The 24012-nt window shown below is 34.9% G+C and overlaps 1 protein-coding gene across 3 annotated transcripts in view; it reads left to right on the forward strand.

Annotated features, from left to right (window-relative positions):
• DMD (dystrophin) overlaps positions 1–24012 on the forward strand; it is a 2141216-nt gene that overhangs the window by 16663 nt on the left and 2100541 nt on the right. The window lies entirely within an intron of this gene.

Here is a 24012-nt window from a genome sequence, read left to right on the forward strand (position 1 = left end):
TTAAATACCACAGCATTTACCAGACTGTTAGTCATCAAATTATGAATGTATTTGAAACACAGGCATCCAGATTGAAAAGGGTGCATTTAGTGCATTTTCGTGTGTGTGTGTGTGTGTATGTGTGTGTGTGTGTGTATGTGTGTGTGCTGAGTGCTCAGTGAATTGTAAAAATTATAAATTTCCAAAAGGTTTGTTTCCTAACCTAGATAGTTCATTCAATCAGTGATATTTTTGGTTTAACTATGTAATTTGTTTATTCTAATTTTTCAGCCTTAGTCTCAAAAGAATCATCAATGTTATAAAAAAAAAACTGACTTGTTGGGATTCCTTTGAGAACTGAGTTATCTTTGGAGATGTCAAATTAATACCAAGTGATAGAGATTCAGGAAGAAATTGGGAGAAGAGCTTTTGTTCATACATTATGAGCATGCTGGGCGTGCTGTTCTTTGATATGGGGACAGGAACCTTAAATTCCCCATTGGTGTTAGAGGACAGATTGCTAAGAAAGTAAATGGTTGGCTCAGACTACCTCAAGGACAAGTGTTTGCTTCTGCTTGAGCTATTGTTGGAGTTTCCCTGAAGGGGACTTAGAACGGAATGTCCATTTCAGGGAGTATTCAGTTTCAGATAGCTGCCTTCCAGGGCTTATTTTGCACCCTGAGAGCTGGCCAAAACGATTGGAAATCTTTCATCTGTTTTAATATGGAAGGGAGTTCATTTATAAAAGGAAAGCTAGTTGCTGGGTAACTATGTGCACAAGCATAAAGTCTAATTGCACATATGCCCAAACTCAAGGTGACAAATGTCTATTGAATGATTCAAATCTATGGAACTGAAGAGTCTCTTCAAAGAAAAAATATCATGTATGAGTCAATCTAACTGCCTATTCACATTTATTAAGTGCAATCTTTTGCAATAAAATGTTTGAGTATTTTATTGACAAGCAAATATGAACTGTATTTTGTGCATTATGTTAACATACTCTTCATGCATTACAGAAATCTATACATCTGATGTATCCTGGCATATTATGAGAAAAACTAACTTGAGGGATAATATTTATTTACCAAAGTAATGGGCCCTCTCACCCAATTTTAAAATGAAATTGAGTTTCTGCAAACTAATCCAATAACTTTTTTTTAATATTTTATCTTGAAGTATATTATTTGAATAACAAAGGTTATTATAGCACACTATTATAGTGTATTTTGACTTGGAAAATTTAACCAAGGAAAATACATGATATAGACTCATTGCTTTCTCCATGACAATCTATAATAATAGCTCTACAATTAAATTTTTTTTGTAATGAAGGCATATATAATTGCATTAAGTTTTCAACTGTAATAGGTTATTTAGCCAATTTTTATCTTTATATACCAAAAGTAAATACCTACACAATCAGAACACAATTCAAGCCCTAAATAATGGGCTGTATATAAATTAAACTTATAGCGATTCTTCTCCCTGGGATCACATTGCAGAACTGTGCTATGCAATTTCAAGAGTTGAAAATATAGCTTACATATGAGAAATAGAGACTTTAGTCCTACTCCATCTTACATATGAGAAATAGAGACTTTAGTCCTACTCCATGGCATATAGAATTCATGTTCTACCACTGAATAATTTATTTGCAGATATCTATTATTTTTATAATTAATTGTGCTACTTCTCATATACACTAAGTGGTCAGATTATTATGATCTCTGGATGCATAATAATCTGGCCACTCAGTGTATATCCTATATAATAAAAGGTTAATATGCAAATTGTCCCCTCGACCAGGAGTTCAACCAGCAGGCTAGGCTGGCCGAACCCCATCCATACACAAATTCATGCACTGGGCCTTTAATATATATGGAGAGAGAGAGAGAGAGAGAGCGAGAGAGAGAGAGAGAGAGAGAGAGAGAGAGAGAGGGAGAGAGAGACCAGATTTTTATGTGTTCAGAGACCATAATAATCTGGCCACTCAGTGTATAATTTAATTATTATAAAAACTGTGGTGAAGAAATATATTTTCATTCCCACTTAACAGATGAAGTAACTAAGTTTACTTTTTTGTATTATATTTAATTAAATTGATTATAATATGTCTATTACTAAATCATCTCCTTCTGGAGGTTGTAAAATATGTTTTATATGTGCTTCCATTCTCAAAGATTTTAGAATATTATCATATACTAGGAATAAGCTCAATAAATAAACGTTGAATTAATTTATATCCAAAAGTGATTGAAAGAGTAATTAGTTACACATTAATTTCTTTTGATCTAAACCATCTGATAATGACATCAATTACTTTAGACATAATATACTGTGGAAAACAATCTCAGATAATTTCAAGAAGTAGAATTATGCCATATATACCAAGAGTTCTAAAGATGACATAGGCTCTTGATTCAGCCTGAAGCTCAGGTTTATAGTGCATTTGAATTTTCTATGCTTGTTTTAACTGTTCACATTAAAATGTTTATCCAGACATAAATTTCTTTTTGGAATCTTGAGTTTTTACTATAAACAAAATATAGGCTTTGTAGCATAAGTATAAAAATAATACTAATTGATAAATATGGCAAGTATGTTTCCAATTGCAGGAAACCATTAAAATTCTATGCATATACTCTGAATGTAGTGTCTCTTTTATCAAATAACACAATTAATTAATATAAACATTCAAATACCTATATATCTCATTAAACTTATATTAACTTCACAGTTTTTCCAAATATGCATCCCGAGAGCTGTAAAAGGGAGTGAAGATTTTAATAAAGAGGGATAAAAGAAGATTGGCCTTTCAATTCTATAGTTAGAATTCATTTAGAACAATTTAAGGAAAATTGTGTGTTTTTAGTATAAAACCCAGCTTTCATATTTTGTGTCCATGTGGTAGGGTGTACATATGTGTATTTGTCTGTTATAAAGAAATAAAAACACAGAAATTCAATATGTGAGTTATAAGATAAGGGTATTGTACACCTAAAATAGGTAACTTCTGAGATATGAATTACTTTGTGGTCATAATTTTAACATTACCTTGAATTTATTCTTTCTAGGAAAAAGAAGAATAATCTATTGTTTAGAATAACTTAAAAGTAAGCACAGATTATTATTATAAAACATACTAAATAGAAGGTTTTCTCATCCATAAGACATATTTCCTCTCTAGCATAAATTTGAAAAATGATGAAATTTTAGATCTCAGTAAGTTTAATATATATAAACAAAATGTTCATTTAACTGTAAAATCTGGATATCTAATTTCCAGAACCAATAAATTCATAATTCAAAATTAAATTGCCACCTATTACTAGGCATTAGTCAAAAATATAATCTTATAGCCTCTCCTACTTCCTCTGTACTGAACTAGTTGTGTTTTTCTTGATATCAGTAGTCAATTAATGAATACAAATATACATGCAGCCAAGAGCAGAGCATTCAATTCACTGACTACATGATTTTTGACATCTTATTCATTGAGAGAGTGTCATTTCTTATTCATTGGAATAGATATGAATGCTTTAACATCCTTAGCTAATAAATTTTCTCATAGAATTAATTCAAATGTGTCCGTTATACTTTGAGGATAAAGAATATTCCTTAAGCTGATACAGGTTTGGCTCAGTGGATAAAGTATCAGCCTGCAGATTGAAAGGTCCCAGGTTCGATTCCGGTCAAGGGCATGTACACTGGTTGCAGGCACATCCCCAGTAGGGGCTGAGCAAGAGGCAGCTGGTCAATGTTTCTCTCTCATTGATGTTTCTAGCTCTCTATCCTTCTCCCTTCCTCTCTGTAAAAAAATCAATAAAATATAAGAAAAAATATTTTTTAAAAGAATATTCCTTAAAAGTAAAGGGGGAAAAGGTCAAAGAAAATAAAATGATATATTTTTTCTTAGTTCCAAATGGGTATTTTATAGAAGAAATAAAGCCTTATTTAGATGTAGGCAACGTGGGTAGGTTGGCATTTCTTCTTAGTTCTGAGATTGTATTGTGTTTGTTTCTTTCCCATTGCACTTAATTCTTGTCTTGAATTCACTTGTTTATAGGATTGTTTGTCCCAAGAAGCTATTGGGTCGGCAGCTAAGTAATTGCGGATTTTTTAAAGAAAATCAAAGACAATTTTTTCATGGAACTAAATAACTTTATTCTTTAATGTATTGCCCATTTTGATCAGTGACCTTTTGCCATCTTTCAGGCAGCATCATAATCCCACGTTCAAAAAACTTCTGTTTTTTATTAGCAAAAAACTGAATCAGGTACGATTTGACATCATCATCATTATTGAAATTTTTACCATTCAAGGAGTTTTGTAAAGATCGAAACAAAAAGTAATCAGATGGTGCAAGGTCAGGACTATATGGTGGATGTGGCAAAACATCCCAACCAAGCTCCATTAATTTTTGCCGAGTGACCAAAGATGTGTGTGGCCTTGCATTGTCATGATGGAATACAACACCTTTTCGATTTGTCAATTCGGGCCACTTTTCTTCAACTGCATTGTTTAATTTCATTAGTTGTTCAATGTAGACATCAGAATTGATCGTTCGGTTGGGTGGTAAGAGTTCAAAGTAGACAATTCCTTTGTAATCCCACCAAACTGATAACAAAACCTTCTTTTGATGAATATCAGTTTTTGATGTTGTTTGAGTTGGTTCACCTGGCCTGCTCCACGATCTTTTCCGCTTGATATTGTTGTAAACAACCCATTTTTCATCGCCAGTTATCAGTCGTTTTAAAAATGGATCATTTTCATTAAGTTTCTTTAGCAAATCGCAGCTGCTAATGCGTTGCGTTAACTGTGATTCTTTCAGTTCGTGAGGAACCCATGTATCGAGTTTTTGAACATAGCCAAGTTGTTTTAAGTGATTTTCAATGCATGTATGTGATACATGAAGCTTCTCTGCAATCTCACGTGTTGTACTGTGACAGTCCGAATTGATTATTGCTTTGATTAGGGCGTCATCAACTTCAACTGGACGACCAGAGCGGCTTTCATCTTTGAGTGAAAAATTACCAGAACGAAATTTGGCAAACCAATTTTGACACTGCCGTTCTTTTAAGGCTTCGTCACCATAAACAGCACATAACTTTTTATGAGCTTGTGATGCGTTTTTCCCTTGCGGAAATAAAAAAGCAAAATATGACGAAAATGTTCCTTTTGATTTTCCATTTTTCAACGAACGCCAAACAAAAACTACAAAACAGATAAAAAAACTTTTTTTACTGATTAACAGCTGAATAGCCAACTATCAAATACAAAATGTGTTTTACATTTGCACTACGTCTGCAAACCTAAAAATTCAACTGAAGCCATATATGTGTGAAACCCGCAATTACTTAGTTGCCGACCCAATATAAGTTTATTTATACAGTGTCTAGTCTTATTTATGTTATGTATTATGTGTGCTAAACAAAGTCCCTAGTGATTGATGCTTAATAAATGGTGACCAAATGGATGGATCCCAGCATGACTGACCTCTGATGCCTTATTGTTTGGTTTTGGTTTTTGTATGAGTGATGGAAAGATAAGTGGCTAACCCTAAGCTGCACTATATTCAGGTAAGTTTTCATAGTTTATTCTATACATCGTGGTAGATTATACAATGAAGGAGATAAAACAAAATATATATGGTCAAGGAGTATTGGGCATCTTGTACTTTTTAAAGAGCAGATTCGACCCTCCTTTCTAGATGACTAATAATATCTGTGAAAACTATTGGAAAATATAAAGTATCATGACAATTTAAGATATTCCACATGAAGAGAAAACTCACTGCCTTCTTGGTTTGTTAAGATCTTTGATGACAAATGTGGTTGATGGTCAAACTCTTGCTTCAAAGAGATACACCATAAGATCCAACAAAATTTTCCTAAACATTTACATGAATCTTTGTTAATGTATCCATTCCAAACATATACCAAGCATCACAGTAAATGTTGCAGATAAAAAGGTGTATGAAACATAGTTCATATTCCCCAGAAAAGAGGAGAAAATTATACTAATAATAAGTTCAGTAAAATATGGAGATTGGTATTATATAAGTTTACAAGTTTTATAGTGGCAGCATGTAGGGAGGAGCACAAGTAGTCTGCAAGGAGAGCCAAAATGACTTTCAAAAAAATGCAGTGGTTTGGGTTGGGTTGAGCCTTCCTGGAAAAAGAGGGTTTGCCAGATTGAGGAGAAGGAAAGAAAATTTAAGATGAGGGAACAGCATGTACAAGGGTGTGAAGTGTGTAAGAGTAGGACATTTAGGAAATTGAATACTTGGATATTAATTGGATCATCAAACCAATGATATGGTATAGCTTAAATACAACTTAGATTATGAAGAGCACAACAATAAGTTATAGGCATGCTACAAAGTTTAGAAGCCAGTGAATAATTTTTAGCAAGGAAACAGTACACTCTAATATTTTTGTTTTTGTTCTTAATGCTTTGAGAGAACTCTGACACTGTCTTGAGGGATCACAAATTGGATATTTGTGTGGGATTCCAACATCATAGTAGTGGTTCTCAAACTTTAGCCTCCATTAGAATCACCTGACTGATTATTAAAATATAGATTACTAGATTCCACCCTCAGTAGATCTGAGGTGGGGCCCAATGATTTACATTTTTACAAGTTTCCTAAGTGTTGCTGATACTTCTGGTCTAGGGACCACACATTAGAACATTGTTTCCTGGACTGCACATTATAGTCATCTGGGAAGCTTTAAATATTGTTCATATCTAGGGCCCTGATTCTAGTAACGATGGAACAAACCAAAGAAACAAACAAACAAAAATTATAAAATCTTGTGGACACACACAAGAGTATGCTGGTTACCAGAGGGAAGGGTAATGGGGGAGTAGTAAAAGGTAAAGGAAGTCAAATATATGGTGATAGAAAGATAGTTGACTTTGGATCATAAACACACAATGCAATATACAGATGATGTAGTATAGACTTGTATAATGTAATTAATGAATATTAGCCCAATAAATTTAATAATTAATCCTATATAATAAAAGCCTAATATGCTAAGTGTCCAGTTGTCTGGCCAGCCATTCAACCAATCAAAGCATACTATGCTAATGATATGCTAGGGCCACTCAACCACTCCCTATGATGTGCACTGACCACCGGGGGACAGATGCTCCGACCTATAGGTTAGCTTACATTTGGGTTTGGCTAATCAGGACTTAATGAGACGGGTTGGACATGCCCTGGAGCCCTTCCAAGGTCTCTCCCTGGCTGGCCAACCTCCTGAGTCCCTCCCCAGCCCTGATCATGCACTGATGCGGTCCCTCAGCCTGGCCTGTACCCTCTCACAAAACGTGACCCCTTGGGGGATGTTGGAGAGCCAATTTTGGCCCAATCTGGTAGGCCAGGCTGAGGGACCCCACTGGTGCACAAATTTGTACACCGGGCTTCTAGTAAATATATAAAAATAGACCAATTAAAGCAGAACTGAATTGGTGCAGATTGTGTTGAGAGACACTGTTCTAAAGGCAGGAGTAAGCAGGTTGAGGTTCTATCCAAAATAGGACTCTTACTAGGGTAGTGGTTGGCAAACCGTGGCTCGCAAGCCACATGCTGCTCTTTGGCACCTTGAGTGTGGCTTGGCGTTAGAACCACTTCTTCAAAATAGACTCGCCCAACCTGAAAACCGACTTTAGTGCATGGTCCATGAAGTTTCAGTCACACTGTACATGCACGCCCACATGTGGCATTTTGTGGAAGAGCCACACTCAAAGGGGCCAAAGAGCCACATGTGGCTCACGGTTTGCCAACCTCTGTACTAGGGCATTGGGAAAGGAAAAGGTGGAATGCAATTTAGAGCTATTTAGATATTTACTTGGTAAAGGTTAGTAATGGAATTAATGAAGGGAATGAGGAAAGAGAAATGGGTTGCAGAGAGAAAAATTGTCAATGTTGATTCCCTAGTTTCTGACTTAGACAGACGTAGGTTTATACTATATATATTTGTACTTACTGTATTTTCTGGCGTATAAGACAACCCCCTAATTTTACAGTTAAAACATAGGTTTAGGCCTATATTCTCTGTATAAGACTACTCCCCATTTCAAAGAAAAGACTTAGGTACTTTGCCATCAAGATCTGCAGGTAATTTCTGTGCAATTTTGGTCTTTTGCCCCCGATTTTCGGTTGACTTTTTTCGTTTCAAAAGTCGTCTTATACGCCGGAAAATACTACGTCATTTTAGACATTGGGCAGAAAGTGTATATGTATAGAAAGAACTATCCAATCAGTAATTCTAATTTACGTAACTTCAAAGACAAAAGTTAGACATGATATTCAGCCATTACCTTCAGGAAGGTTATAGAGGAATGAACTGAGTTCACAGAAACACAATACATACATACTTCATCATAGTATAAAAACCAGCTTGGTGGATGTGGGGGGTCAATATTCATAAAACATGTCAAAAGGCTTGGTTTGGAATCTAAGACAGACTTTGTAATAATAAAATTTCATCTATATAAAACAGTTCGTATCTTGGACAAGAGGGATGGTGTTACCATTGTTTACCCTAGCTAAACACAGAACAGGATATAGTGTCTTCCAACAGGGAAAGCAATTGGAATAATCATTAATTGGGGGTATTTGCAATTCTTTTGTGAAGAACTATTCATTGTTCAATGAAATAAAACTCTTTGTTTTGCTTGTAGTTATCATCTCGTGAAAACATTGGAGTTTAGATTCCTAAAGGAAATTAGAAGTTGGGTAAAATTCACATTCACTTAGAAATTGCTTGCCCTAAACTGTACTTATTACTAGGAATTCATATGAGAGAATTTAGTTCATTCAAACAGATTGTTACAGGTTAGAAGTTTTAAATTAACCTTGATTAACAAATTGAAAAATATTTTCCCTCATATAGATGGATGTCAATTCCATGGGTATACAATTCCATGTGTTCTCTGGACCCAGCTTACTGCTTCTGCTGCTTTCTCACTACCCTCTTAACCTTCTTTAAAAAAATATTTTATTGATTTTTTACAGAGAAGAAGGGAGAGGTATAGAGAGTTAGAAACATCAATGAAAGAGAATCATTGATCAGCTGCCTCCTGCACACCTCCTTCTGGAGATGTGCCCACAACCCAGGTACATGCCCTTGACCAGAATTGAACCTGGGACCAGAATTGAACCTGAAAACTGTTTAGGGCCACCCTGTTTACCTTCTATTCCTCCCTCTTTAGCCATAGGGTACAAAGTTGGGACCCCAAATAACCATTCTCTCAGAATGTCAGGTCTACACTTTCCTGAAATGGACACACTTTACCTGTCTTATCCTTACTGAAAACATTGTTAATTAAAGTTTGGTTTCTATTTCATCCCCATGATAAATTCTACCCTAACCCCTTTTTCCCAGTCCCTTCAGTCCACCAGACAAGGTGAGGTACCATTTCAGTGTTCCAATTTCATACTCCTTCAAAATGTACATCATTCACTATATTTCATGAATTTGTTCACTTTAATATTAGAATCCAAATTCCTTGAGGGCAGGGAGGTGTTTGATTTATTGTTATGTTAATGTCATTTAATTGTGTTGTGGTTTCCTCCTCTTTAATACCTATAAATAAGCACAGGACTTAGAACATAAAGGTATTCAGCCTGGATGGCATGTCTCAGTGGTTGAATGTTGACCTGTGTATGTATAAACAAGGAGGTCACAGTTTGATTCCCAGTCAGGGCACATGCCCATGTTGCGGGCTGGATCCCCAATGTGGGGAGTGCAGGAGGCAGCCAATCAGTGATTCTCTCTCATCATTGATGTTTTTATCTAACCCTAACCCTTCCTCTCTGAAATCAATAAAAAAAATATTTTTTTAAAAAAAAAAACAAAGTTATTCAGTTAGTGCTTTTTGAATAAATAAATAAATCCCTAAAATATATATGAGCAACAGAGATCATTCTAACAGTATGGTTATAGTTAACCATCTTTGTTTTGTTACACTATCAAGAAGAAATATATATCACCAATGGAATATCACAAAAAAATGGAATAGGCTCAATTCAAACACAAAACGTTATGAATGAATAAGGAGTATATTAGTCCCCTAGGGTTGCCATAACAAAATACCATAGCAGATCAGATAGTTTAAACAAAAGAAATTTATTTTCTCACAGTACTGGAAACTACACATCTGAGATCAGGGTGTTGGCAGGGTTGATTTCTTCTGAGGCATCTCTTCTTGGCTTGTAAATGGCTCTCTTTTCCCTCTGTCCTCACTTGGTTTTTCTTATGTTTTTAAATGTGTCCTCATTTCCTCTTCTTGTAACAGCACTAGTCAGATTATAGCTCACCTCATTTAATCTTGGTCACATCTTTAAAGACCTATTTCCAAATATAGTCACATTCTGAGTCACTGGAGGTTAGGATTTCAACATATAATTTGGGGAGACATAATTCAGCCCATAATAAGAAACCATATTTTAAAAAAACAGTTTTGAAAGCAAAATAGATTAGCATATGAGTGCAATATGGGAAAGAGGAAAATGACTCAGTTCTTTGCTCCTCTCTGCTCAGGCTTCCTCTGAACCAATTGAATCTGTGAGAAATGTTCTTGCAATACCCACTGCTACTAGGATTCATTTGCTTGAGAGATTTCTCTCCTGCCCCTAGTTAATGAGGACTGCTGCTAGTGTGGTTGTAATGCAAGGTGCAATTAACAACTTGTAACCACAAAGCAACATGGAACAAAAAGAACTGTAGGAAAACAAGAGAAAGTGGCCAGAAAAGAAAAAGGGGCTGGAAGGGGGGGGGGGGAGAATAAGAAATGGATTAAGAAGATTGAAGATTTTAAAATTAAATTAGATAGATAGAAAGATAGATGATAGATGAGATAGATAGATAGATGGATAGATAGATAGATAATAGATAGATGATAGATAGATAGATAGATAGATAGATAGATAGATAGAACTAAGGAAACCTGGTATTTGGTCTACAGTTTTGCTATTTCACTGTTCTACTCCCTATGGCAAATAACATAAAATAACAACTGGAAAGGACCTGGAGAATATTTTCCAACCCCTCATTTATAGATATCTAAAGTGAGATTCCAGTTCTCATAGCTAGTTAGATATAAAGCTAAGACTAAATAAAACCCAGGTGACTCATGGCTGGTGATTTTCAAATCATACCACTCTCCATATAGTTGACAGTTAGAAAAATATCTGTGATATAAGAAGCAAAAGATGGTATCTTATGCTGCTTCCATAATCCCCACGATTTCATACAGAGATAAAATCATTTGATTGCAGGCTAACTATAATTTTATATTCATATATGTAATTATATATATGCATATCATCGGTCTACAAATTTTCTTTATATGTAGAAAAAATAATTAACAGAACTAGAAAGTACACGGGAATTAGTAAGTCAAAACTATCACTCCTAGAATTAAAACAGATGCATTTCAAAAACCCCAAGACCAAGCCTCTGTATATTCTTCCAACTTCATCTTTTTGCTGTATCCACACACCAAATGTTCCAGCCATGTTAAACTATTTTATTTTTATTTAAAATGCCACCCTCTTCATTTCTGCATTTGTACATGCACCTTTGCCCCTTTCCCCTCTTCATTATCCCAGTAAATCACTAAATGTATTTTAACTAAATTGCTTCTAACTAAAATTCCTAAATTTCCTCTGACTTACACAGACAGAGTTGAGTGTAGCCCGATTAGTAACTGATATGTGTTTCTAAAATAAAAGTTATCATATTGTAGAAATTACTCACCCACTAACTTGTATTACCATTTTTCTGTATTTTTTTCTCACAGAATACAGAATTTAAACCCATGGAGGCCAAAAAACGTGGGTGCAATGTTGGGAAACATGTTTATGGAATGGTTATTGTGATTAATAGAGCACTTTGCACTTATGGGATAAATATATTTTAGTCATGTATCTAATCTCAGTAATATTATTGGTGGATACTCTATGTGTTATACATAATGTAAACAAAAATATTTTAATGTATTCATAGGAATTGAACATTCAGTGAGGTTAAAGAAATGGTCAATCTTAAAAATGAATGTTTTGGAACTTAGGAAATAGATTCAACTGCAATTTTTTTTATATATATAAAATATACTTTGTTTAGCTTAGCTTAAGATATATGAGTATAGCCAAAACCGGTTTGGCTCAGTGGATAGAGTGTCGGCCTGCGGACTGAGGAGTCCCAGGTTTGATTCCGGTCAAGGGCATGTACCTTGGTTGCTGGTACATCCCCAGTGGGGGGTGTGCAGGAGGCAACTGATCTATGTTTCTTTCTCATCAATGTTTCTAGCTCTCTATCCCTCTCCCTTCCTCTCTGTAAAAAAATCAATAAAATATATTAAAAAACAGATATATGAGTATATTACTTTGATATGCATGTTTAAGATATATGTAAATGAATAGTAAAATGTTGTGAATAGGAAGTGATAAGATTTTTTAAAATTTAGCTAACATACCATTTTCCCCCTAAGCTTTTGGAATATTTTTAGCATTATTATTAGAAAAATTTAGCTCTGGAAGATAAATATTTGGAATTGTTGACTTGGAGACAAGTCAGATAGCCAAAAAAATTTCATCCATAATTAGCAATTGGATGTATCTATAGTGAGATGACACTATGGGTTATTCCTATTTTTACATTCCAAACTTACTCTAATGAGTTTTTAATTATGAAATTTTAAATTATATTTTTAATTTATTCTCAGTTCAAGATGATAAGAAAATGGAATTTTTATGTAGAAAATATTTTAGAATATTTCATTTAGAAGTTTAGGAATTAATATCCTATTCCCACTTCCCTGAAAAAACAGTTTAATCTTTCCCATATAATTATTGATTGCAATTTTATTACTTATGACACTTATGTGGCTCAATACCTGTGGTATTTAAACTCTGACTATTCCCATCTCCCATGAATTCATTCTATGATAACAGTTATGTCTTATACATCTTTGTATCTTACAACAAAATAGAACTCAGTTATATAGAAGATATAAAATTGAGAGTTTGAAATGACATACTAAGAAAAGGTGGTAGACGGAAAGCATACATGTAGTCCAGGCCAGCCTTATAGAGAAAGGGGCTCAGAATGAGCTGGGCATTCAACAAGGACAATAAAATTATTTGGTAATCAATGGTTGGTAAATTGTGGGAGATGAGGAAAAGGGAATGGTAATAGCAGACACCATGGTAATAATTCTCAAAGATTGCTCTATGGAACACTAATTATTCAAAGTGGGCCTCTCTGTTTTTCCCCCACCCCTCAAAAAATATTCCTGTAGTCCTATGAGTTATGTAAAAATGTTGGTTTATATAACCACTTCTAATAATTTCACAGAACATGTGCAAAGTGCCCTGGAATCCTGCAATAAAGATAACTTATTTTTTAAAATAAGCTGAAATATTAAAATAAAATTTACATATAGTATGCAGCTCTTTGGTTTGTACTTAGGACTTAAATTCAGTAATATATACATATTTTTTTGGTTAATCTTTGTTGGATTATACCTTTTCCATTGATTTTTAGAAAGAGTGGAAGGGAAGGAGAGGAGAGAGAAAAAAAAAAAAAAAAAAAAAACATTGATATGAGAGAGACAAATCAATCAGTTGCCTCCTACACATGCCCCAACCCGGGCTGAGGTTGAGCCTGCAACCCAGATACAAGCCCTTGACTGGGAATTGAACCCAGACCCTTCAGTCTGTAGTCTGATGTTCTAACCACTTAGAAAACCAGTCAGAGAATAAATTCAGTTGCATATTTAAAACCTTGAACATATCATGGAAAATATTTGCTAAAAATTAAAGCAAATATTAGAATTCTGCCCTAAATTTTCCCCAAAAGAGGAAACTCTATGTAATCCTATATATAACCTTAACTATTAATGGCATGAATATATTTGAAATTTATTTTCTATCACTGTATTCTACCATAGTTTTTTTTATTTTAAAAGAGTCTTACTTTGGGATAATTGACATACAATAAACTAATATATTTATGGTGTCCACTTTGATAAGTTGCACATTTATATATACCCATTAAATCATTGCTAAACAAAAGATAATACACATTAATCACTCACTCTCCCCTCAAAAAAGATAACTTATTTTTTTACTTTTTAAACTTTATTTTTAATTACAGTTTACATTTAATATTTTTTTGTATTACTTTACATCCCTTTACCAGAATCAAAGGGTTGGGGGGGGGGGGAGGGAGGTGAAATGATTAAGTAGTGCAAATTGGTAGTCACAAAGTTAACATAATTTCTTTAACCCAGTTTCCCAAATTCATTTAACCATGGACCTCCTTTTATATATAGTCAATAAAAGCCAATGTATCTGAGTGTATTTGGGAAGTCTTAAAAATAGCTAATAATCCTGGATAATTGGGAAAATGATGATAACATTAGCAGAAACAGAGAAGACAGGAATAGGATCAAAATTAGTGAGCTGCAATAAGAGGGTTGTTTTTTGTCTGTTTTTTTTTTAATTAAATCTTTATTGTTCAGATTATTAAAGTAGTGCCTCTTTTTTTCGCCCTATAGCTCCCCTCCACCTAGTTCCCACTCCACCCCATGCCCTTACCCTCCCCCACTGCCCTCATCCATAGGTGTATGATTTTTGTCCAGTCTATTCCCACATCCCCCATACACCTCCCCCCAACCATGAGGATTGTTAGTTCACTCACTTTCTATGCCCCTGATTCTATTACATACACCAGATTATTCTGTTCATCATATTTTTTATTCACTTGATTTTTAAGTTCACTTGTTGATAGATATGTATTTGTTGTTCATAATTTTTATCTTTACCTTTTTCTTCTTAAAGAATACCTTTCAGCATTTCATATAATATTGGTTTGGCAGTGATGAACTCCTTTAGCTTTTCCTTATATTTGAAGTTCTTTCTTTGACCTTCAATTCTGAATGATAGCTTTGCTGGGTAGAGTAATCTTGGTTGTAGGTTCTTGGTATTCATCACTTTGAATATTTCTTGCCTCTCCTTTCTGGCCTGCATAGTTTCTGTTGAGAAATCAGCTGATAATCTTATGGGTGCTCCCTTGTAGGTAACTGTTTTTCTCTTGCTGCTTTTAATATTCTCTCTTTGTCTTTTGCTCCTGGCATTTTAATTATGATGTGTCTTGGTGTGGTCCTCTTTGGATTCCTTTTGTTTGGGGTTCTCTGTGCTTCCTGGACTTGTAAGTCTATTTCTTTCACCAGGTGGGGAAAGTTTTCAGCGATTATTTCTTCAAATAGGTTTTCAGTATCTTGCTCTCTCTCTTCTTCTGGCACCCCCATAATTCTGATGTTGGTACACTTGAAGTTGCCCCAGAAGCTCCTTACACTATCTTCATATTTTTTATTCATTTTTCTGTTTGCTTTTCTGGTTGGTGGTTTTTTGCTTCTTTGTATTTCAAATCTTTGACTTGATTCTTTCAATCCTTTAGTCTGCTGTTGGATCTCTGAACATTATTCTTTATTTCAGTCAGTATATGCTTAATTTCTAGTTGGTCCTTTTTCATATCCTAACGGGTCTCACCAAATTTATTGGCATTTACTAGAAAATTATTGAAAAACCTTATAACCGTGGTTTTGAACTCTATATCCATAGTTTGCTTTCCTCCACTTCTTTCATTTGTGACTTGTTTCTTTGTCTCCACATTTTGGCTGCTTCCCTGAGTTGATAGGGTGGCTTTGGGTGCTAGATGTCCTATAGGGCCCAGTGGCTCAGCCTCCCCAGTTACCTGAGGTGGACACTCGTGGTCCACCACTTTATGGGCTGTGTGCACAGTCTTGTAGTTAAGCCTTGATTGTTATTGATATAACTGGGAGGAACTGACCTCCAGACCAATTGATGGGTTCTGGACATGCTTGTGAGGCAAGACTTGCATCAGTGGGGCTTTGGTGCTCACTGAGTCTGCCCCCTGACTATGTCCCTTATGGATCTGAGGAGTTGTAATCTGGTCCTACTCTGACCCCTGCATACACTGGCTCTTGGTTCTGCAAGGAGATGCTAATTTAGCCTCTGCCTGAGGCGACCCAGCAGAAGCTATGGAGAGATTTGCAGATTCCTCTTCTTTGTTTGGGCTTTGGAGGTGCCCAGATAAGGCCCAGCTGTGAAGCAATGCAAGCTGTTGAGGAGCTTTGGGCCTTGTTTTGGATGTTCTGGGCCTCTCTTACTCAGCTGCAGTTTGTTAGGTAAGTTTAGATTTCAAAGGAACAGTCCATTCATGTGCAAAAGCCTCTGTGTACAACTTGGGTGGGGCAGAGTCTCAGGGCAGAGCAAACAGCAATGGCTTCCAGTCAGCCCTGCCCTCAGAGGCCCCGGAGAGTCTCAGTGTCCCTCAGTAATCACTGCAAGAACCTCTGAGAGAAAGCCACCTTTGAGTTCAGCCTGCTGCCAGACAGTCCAGTTTCTCCCTGTATGGGTCTATGTCCCCAATGTCTCACCCAGAACTGAATTTCAGAGCAGTTGGGAGCTTATGTCTCCCTCCTGATTGAAAAAGACAACAGCATACTCCGTTGCCAGCCCTCTCTGTGAGCGAACCTCTGTACCTCTGCACTTTACTTCAAAAGCGCCTCTGAGTCTCAGTGTGCTTTTCTTTTCCCTTCTAGTTGTAAAATTTCCACTCAGCCAGCCTTCCTGTGATTCTGGATGATGTCCATTTTGTCTTTTAGTTGTAGTATTGTAGGTTGTAGGAGGCAGCAATTTCAGTATTTATCAATGCCGCCATCTTGGTTTCTCCCTCAAGGGCTTTTTCTTTGTTCAAGGGTTGAGACATTAACTTGGAATTGTTGATGGCATATCCATGTGGGTATGTGGATATTCAATGTAGGATTTTGGGATATAAGGCTGAAGCTAAGAAAAAAGAAGTAGAAAGAGGTATTTGAGAATCATCCACATGGTGCTAATAGTTGAAATTTAGAAGGAAACAAGATTTCACAGGGAGAGAATTTACTAATAGTGAAAGGATAAGAGCACCCTGAGGGACTGCAAATGTGGGTGCCTCATTTAATTCTCATAGCTATATGATAAGGAAAGAATCATCTACAATTTAGAGCTAAAAAAAACTAAAGCACACAGAATTTAACATTCTCAAGGTCAGGTAACTACTAAATGGCTCAGGTGTTATTTTGAACTCTGCTCTATAATTTGCTTCTGGGTTTGAGTGTTGGCCTATATATGTAACTAATATATTTTTAAATATTAAAAATTATTTTTTTGTAAAGGCACAAAAACCATACCATTTTATAGGATTGCCTATTTTAGTTAAGTCTTTCTTTGAATTACAATTCATTTCCTGTTACAGGCTTAAGATGAAGATACAATAGATTATTTTTTTGGCAAACAATGCCCTCATTCATGAGAAAAACATATGAAACATAAACCAGGCAGATCTCTGCACAATACTGGTTCTTTGAGAATAAATCCCTGAAATTTCATCTGCTGTATTGAAATTGGGTCACAATTATGGGGTTAAAATTAAATCGGAAATAAAATATCAATTTTCTTTCCATTTTAATTTTTTCATGTAGAGTATATGAAATTACACTTATAGGGACACATTACAATGTATTTTCTATATTATTATTTCACAGAATGTAAGCAATTATTGAAAATGACTTTGTGTCGAGATAAAACAGTTCTGTAAAATTAACGTTTGGCTTTTCTTTTCTTTGTCCTAGATTCCTTATTAATTTTATAATAACCAGTTTATTTGCCAAAATTGTATTTGATATGTGAACACTTATGTTCATTTACAACAAAACATCATTTTAAAAAGAAAGTATGTTTTTATTACTGTTTTGCTAGCAATATCTAAAAAGTTAATATGAATGTATGCATATACTTCAGCTTACAAATTATAAAGAGCATGAGGAAAAAGCACAATCTAATATAGAATAATTTCTTTCATTAAAACACAGCTTTCCACCTGGAAATGTTCCAAACCCACTAAAATTAGCACACCATAAAACTGCATGCGTGCGCACTCTAAGACATATGAGCCTTCCGTATCCATATTAAACAAAGATAAATTAATGTGCACCACTAAATATCAGACTCTAATCTCCCTTTCCTGGCTTCCTTTAAACTATCTCTTTCCAGAATGATTGTTTTATATGCTACTTTTTGTATCATAAACACTTGCTTTCCTCTTGTTTTTCAGCACAGTGTTAGCAATGGCCATGACTTGCTGGCTTAACTAAGTGAAGGACATATATTATGAACAAATTCAACATGATGTTTTCTTTAAGAAAGCAGCTGCAGAGTGTTTCTGATTTTTTTTTCCTTCTTTCTTTCTCATGGCCTCAAGGTCTGGAGCTAACTGTGACACAAAAATTGAAACAGGAGAGGGACTGTGAAAGGCATGGAAGAGCACACCTGTGAGCAAGGTGATGAAAGCCACAGGTAGTTTTGGAACAGGGAACAGAACATAGGACTGGGTGACTAGGCAGGCAGACCTGAGGCTGGTTGAGCTTTGGTACAATGCTAAAGTCTCAGTGCTTTCAGTACATGCTCTGGTGGGGCTGCTGAGCTTTGGCTGAGTGCCTTCCCTAAACCTAAAAATAGTCCAGCTCGGTTCTTTTGTAGTGACAGCCAGAGGCACAGCTGTGTGAGGACTGGCTATTGCTCTTTTTGGCCTTGACTAAGAGCTGAGGGTCGGTGGGCCCATAGGTGCAGCTGTTGAGACAGCAAGTGCTGTGCTCAGTTGCCTACATTGCTGAAGGTAATTTGAGACTTTAATAGATCACCTGCACCATAGGAATTTTTTCTCCTCTCCTAAATCCCCCTCCTTGCCCATAAAATATATATTTCTCAAGCCCATTTTAGAATGATAGTCACCAAAGGGCTTTTTATTTCAATTATTAGAACAGTAAATCCTCTGTTTAAGCAGTTAACTAAATTTGTATTTCCTTATTTAATTTAGAAGAATTTAAGAGCTTTAAATATACTTTTGGAAGTACTCAGCGAATAACATTTTTATTCCTACACATATAAAGATAGACTTTTGCCCCTTAAATCATTATATAAAAATATCACCTCTAGATTACATTCCAGAACATTCAGTTTGAAACTAAGATCTGGATTACATACATTTTTTGCAGAAAACACTCACTGTTAACTTGTTTTAAATATACTATAAATTAAAAGATTGGGTTTTCCCTGAAACACTAACTTGAAAGAATAAATGCACCCCTATGTTCAATGCAGCATTATTTACAATAGCCAACATTTGGAAACAGCCTAAGTGCCCATGAGTAAGATGAGTGGATAAAAATGCTGTGGTACATTTACACAATAGAATACAACTAGGCCTTTAAAAAATAGAAGGAAGCCTTAGCCTTTGTGACAACATGTATAAACCTGGAGAATATTATGCTAAGTAAAATAAGCCAGTCAGAGAAAGGCAAATATCACATGACCTCATTTATATGTGGAATATAATGAACAAGATAAACAAACAAAATAAAAACAGGCTCATAGAGAACAGACTGATAGCTGTCAGAGAGGAGGGGAGTTTGCAGAGCTGGGTGACAAAAAGTAAAGGGATTCAGAAAAAAACAACACAAACTCTTAGTCACAGCCAACAGCATGGTGATTACTAGAGGGGAGGGAAGTGAGAGAAGGTAGAAGAGAATATAGGGGGAATAAATAGTGAGGGAAGGAGACTTGACTTAGGGTTGATATATTATAGAATTGTACACCTGAAACCTATATAATTTCATTAACCCATGTCCCCCAATAAATTCAATAAAAAACAACAACATTGAGTTTTTGTTAACAGTTCAGATACTAGTCTTTTTTTAAAAGTGTTATTCCTAGCCTTATAAAATTGTGTTAATCACAAAATTTTAGTTTTCATAGGCCTAGTTTCTTGATTTCTTTCTCTCCTTAATTGGTTTGGCTCAATGGATAGAAGATTGGCCTGCAGACTGAAGGGTCCCAGGTTTGATTCTGGTCAAGGGCATGTACCTTGGTTGCGGACACACCCCAAGTAGGGAGTGTGCAAGAGGCAGCTGAATCAGTGTTTCTCATCGGTGTTTCCAATTCTCTATCCCTCTCCTTTCTGCTCTGTAAAAAAAAAAAAATCAATAAAATATATATGTAAAAAACTATTCATTTTTCATACAAACTGGTTGTATGAATTAAAATGCAAATATTAGTTGTGCTGCACCTTGTTAACCTATTAAGGTATAACATATTTTATGCAAATTATGAAATACTTATTCTGTAATATTAGAATTTTTTTCCTATTCTTCTTTTCTTCTTGCTATTATTGATATGTGATTAAATCACTGTTTCATAAATTTGCCAGTTTGACTAAAAATCAAACATCAGAGAAGTAGTTGTAAGCATTGTATTGCAAAAAAAAAAGGCATTATCTCTTATCAACTGAAAATAAGTGCAGTCTTCTCTTTCTGTAAATCTATCAAACATATGTCTTTTGTTTTGGATTGTGTTTAGGGTTTTGGTTCATGATATTTTTTTTCTTTCACAGCAGTACATTTGAGGTATAGGTTATGGTTTGCTGACAGAACTTTTCATAGTAATCAGTGGCTTAGCTGTAAATACATGGTAATTATTGCATTGGGGAAATACACATTAGAAATTATTGGCATTTCTGGTTCATATATAGATGGAGAAATACTCTGCCATAGTGGGCATTTATTTACTTACTTATTTACTTACTTTCCTGACCAGAAATAACAGTCAATGTGTGAGGAAGTAGAGAAAATATCAGGTTGGCAGTCATAGCAGGATCTCACAAAGACTGAATGGAACTAATGTGCTGAGCAATTTTAAAAAAGAATTTTTTTACAACTTCCAAATAGTATTTTTTGGAAACATCTGTGGATAATTGTTCATGACAAAAGGAACTATATTTTTCAAGAACTTTGGTCATTTTATTTTATTTATTTATTTAAATTTCTTTATTGATTATGGTGTCACATAATTGTCCTCATCCCCCCATTCCTATCCCAAACCCCTCCCCATGTATGCCCACCCCCTGTTGTCCATAACCTCTGGTTAGGCTGATATGCATGTACACAAGTCCTTTGGTTGATATCTCCCCTTTGCCCCTCCCCTCCCCTACCTTTCCTCTGAGGCCTGACAGTCTGATCACTGCTACTCTGTCTCCAGGTCTGTTTCTGTTAATCAATTTTGTTGGTCATTATTTCCCCTAGATGCGTTAGATCATGTGATACAAGGTATTCCCCTATAAGAACAGAAACTGAGACAAGCCATAATGGTTATGCTGAGAGGCAAATGAATCAGTCTGTAGTGAGTTCCTTTCTGGGCCAACAGTTCTTTTGAGTCCCCATTTCAATGTCAAACAGTTCCTTATTTGTACATGTCAGCCATGGTATTTCAAATCTGATTGGTCATTTTAATAGCAGAGAATAATATCAGTTAGTGAATTTTGAGCACTTATTTTACACCAAGTACTGTGCCAAGAGCTTTAAATATATTATATGAGCACATTCTTAGTACAAGCCTTTAAGAAAGCTAATATTATTCCCATTTTACATGTAAGGAATTCTGAGTTGGAACTTGACTTTAAAACCCAAATTTCCTTTTTCATCACCCTTGCTATTATATTCCTTAGTAGACTACTTATCTGGGCTTAGTGTTAAACTTAAACCAACGTTTACCAGCTGGCCCTATAGTTACCTGTATTTTAATTGCTTTGTTCCTGAAATGAATTGACTATAAAATGGTACCTGTTGACCTAGAGTTGTAGCAGAGTAAGAAAAGCTGACTTCAGAAATAGTTATGGAAATAGATAGAGACCAGTCATATTTTTTATAGTTCTTGTTACTTCTCAGATCTGGGGTTAAATTGCTTCCATATTTAAGTGACTCTGATTATTCATTCATTCATCAAAATCAATTGATTGTACCCAGTGAGTTTAGACAAAGGGAAAAAAAAGATTGGTCATGTAATCCAACTTGCTCACTTTTCAAAAAGGAAACTGAGGTGATAAATGTTTAAATAATTGTATCAATTTCATTTTAGTTAACTACATCATTAGAATCCAGGTCTCTCTATCTCTTCATCTCAATAAATATATACACATATATAAGTATAGTCAGATCTATTTCAGTTATAAGTGACAAAAACTAGCAAACTAAAAAACAAAGGAGCTTTACTAGCTCATATAACTAAAAAGTAAAGAGATCTGACTTTCTTCAGGCAGTTAGATTCAGGAGCTCAACTGATGCCAAAATGCCCAGTACCTCTCTCATCCTCTCTCAACTGTGCTTTACAGTCTCTTCTTATGGTATCCATATTAGTATCAGGCTTATATGTACCTCAGTTCCAACAGAAATTAAAAACACCCTTCTTTACAACAGAAGACCTAGGATTAATGCTGATAAAATCACCGATACATTCTTGATTCAATCGACAGTTTGGAAATAAGTGTTCTGATTAGGAACGTTCTATCACATGCCCACTTCTGGAGCAGGAGTGAAGGAAGCCCTAACCAATACCACCAGGGAGAAGCAGGGTTATAAGCCAAGAAACAGGGGGTAATGGAGAATGTGAAATGGATAGCAGGCATGATAAAACTATAAAACACTGTATGCCCAATATATAGGTGTGGGTGAGTGTGTACTCAATGAACTTCAAAGATACAAATGTGTTTACAATAATTTAAAGGAGATACCCTTCTATTAAACATGATATTTCTGTAGTTCAGGAATATAAGAAAGTGTTTTGTTCATAAAGTCAATATTTGGAGGTGAAATAACGTGTATGAGAAGTTATTCAAATATTAACTTTATATAATCAGAACCATGTTCATTTTCTCTTAAAAGAAGTGTAATAAATATGGTTATCCTAGGAGATTTGTTTATTTGTTTATTATTTAAATGTTTAAATAGGTGATAGTCTCCTTCAGAATAATTAACAATGGATAAGTGTAACATGGTACTTATCTTAGGTGATATTAGATTTCTCAAATTGTGATAGTTTCAATATACCAATTTGCTTTATTTTTTGGCTACTGAAACATTTGTTTGAGAATCTTTGCTTCTGAATAATTTGTTTGAGAATCTTTGCATTATTATCTACTACCTTTTATTCCATTTCTAAATTAGTTTGCCCCTTTTCCTTTTCTGATGTGTTCACACTTCTTCAAGCAACCCCTTTTTTTCATTAAGTTTGTCATCTGTAGACCTAAATGAAATGTAATATTTCAATATCTAACACTGATTACTCTGATAATTACATTAAATCCCCCATTTAGCAAATGTTTTAAAATTTGCATGCTGTGAGAGTACATGTTTATCTGATTTAAAATCTTTATAGCTCATACTGATTATTTTAGAGAACTTCAGGCTGTACTCTAATTTTCCATAACTATTTCTGAAGTCAGCTTTTCTTACTCTGCTACAACTTTAATGAGATACAGCCTATGTATTAGAGTATAAGCATATTTAAAGGATAAATATAATTATAGTCATGTCTTCTTATTTCAAGGCTACAGCATCATTCGATTTGGCAATAAACCCAATTTGGCTGCCTGAGAGTCCAGTGACTGACCTTGAGTTTAAATCTCAGCTGCCAGCATCATGTGACCCTCAACATTCTGTTTTTATCCCAGTGGTAATGAATACCTTACATTCAGAAAGAGTTAGAAAAGAGATTTGGTACTTTTCAAAGAAATGCAGCAGTAAGAGTTAAATGATGCCTTTTGCTTCAAAGCAAGCAATGTGATCTTTACCAGGTATTGCAGCAAAGGAGTCCAATTTAATTAGCACTTGTTTGATAAAAATGTGCTACTGCTTTGCATTGGTTTATGAGATTTTTGTTTAGTTTTATTTTAAAATATTTATAAACCTTTTGTTTTAAAAAAAATAAAGACATGATATTTTGATAATATGCTTTACTTGTACTGAAAAATTTGAGGTACAACAAACATTGATAATATTACATTTTACATTTTGAGTATGAAAAATGGCCGCATGAGTTAAAAATTGAACTTGCTT

The sequence above is a fragment of the Pipistrellus hanaki genome (genome assembly GCF_964339955.1).
Source record: "Pipistrellus hanaki genome assembly, chromosome: X".
NCBI lineage: Eukaryota > Metazoa > Chordata > Mammalia > Chiroptera > Vespertilionidae > Pipistrellus > Pipistrellus hanaki.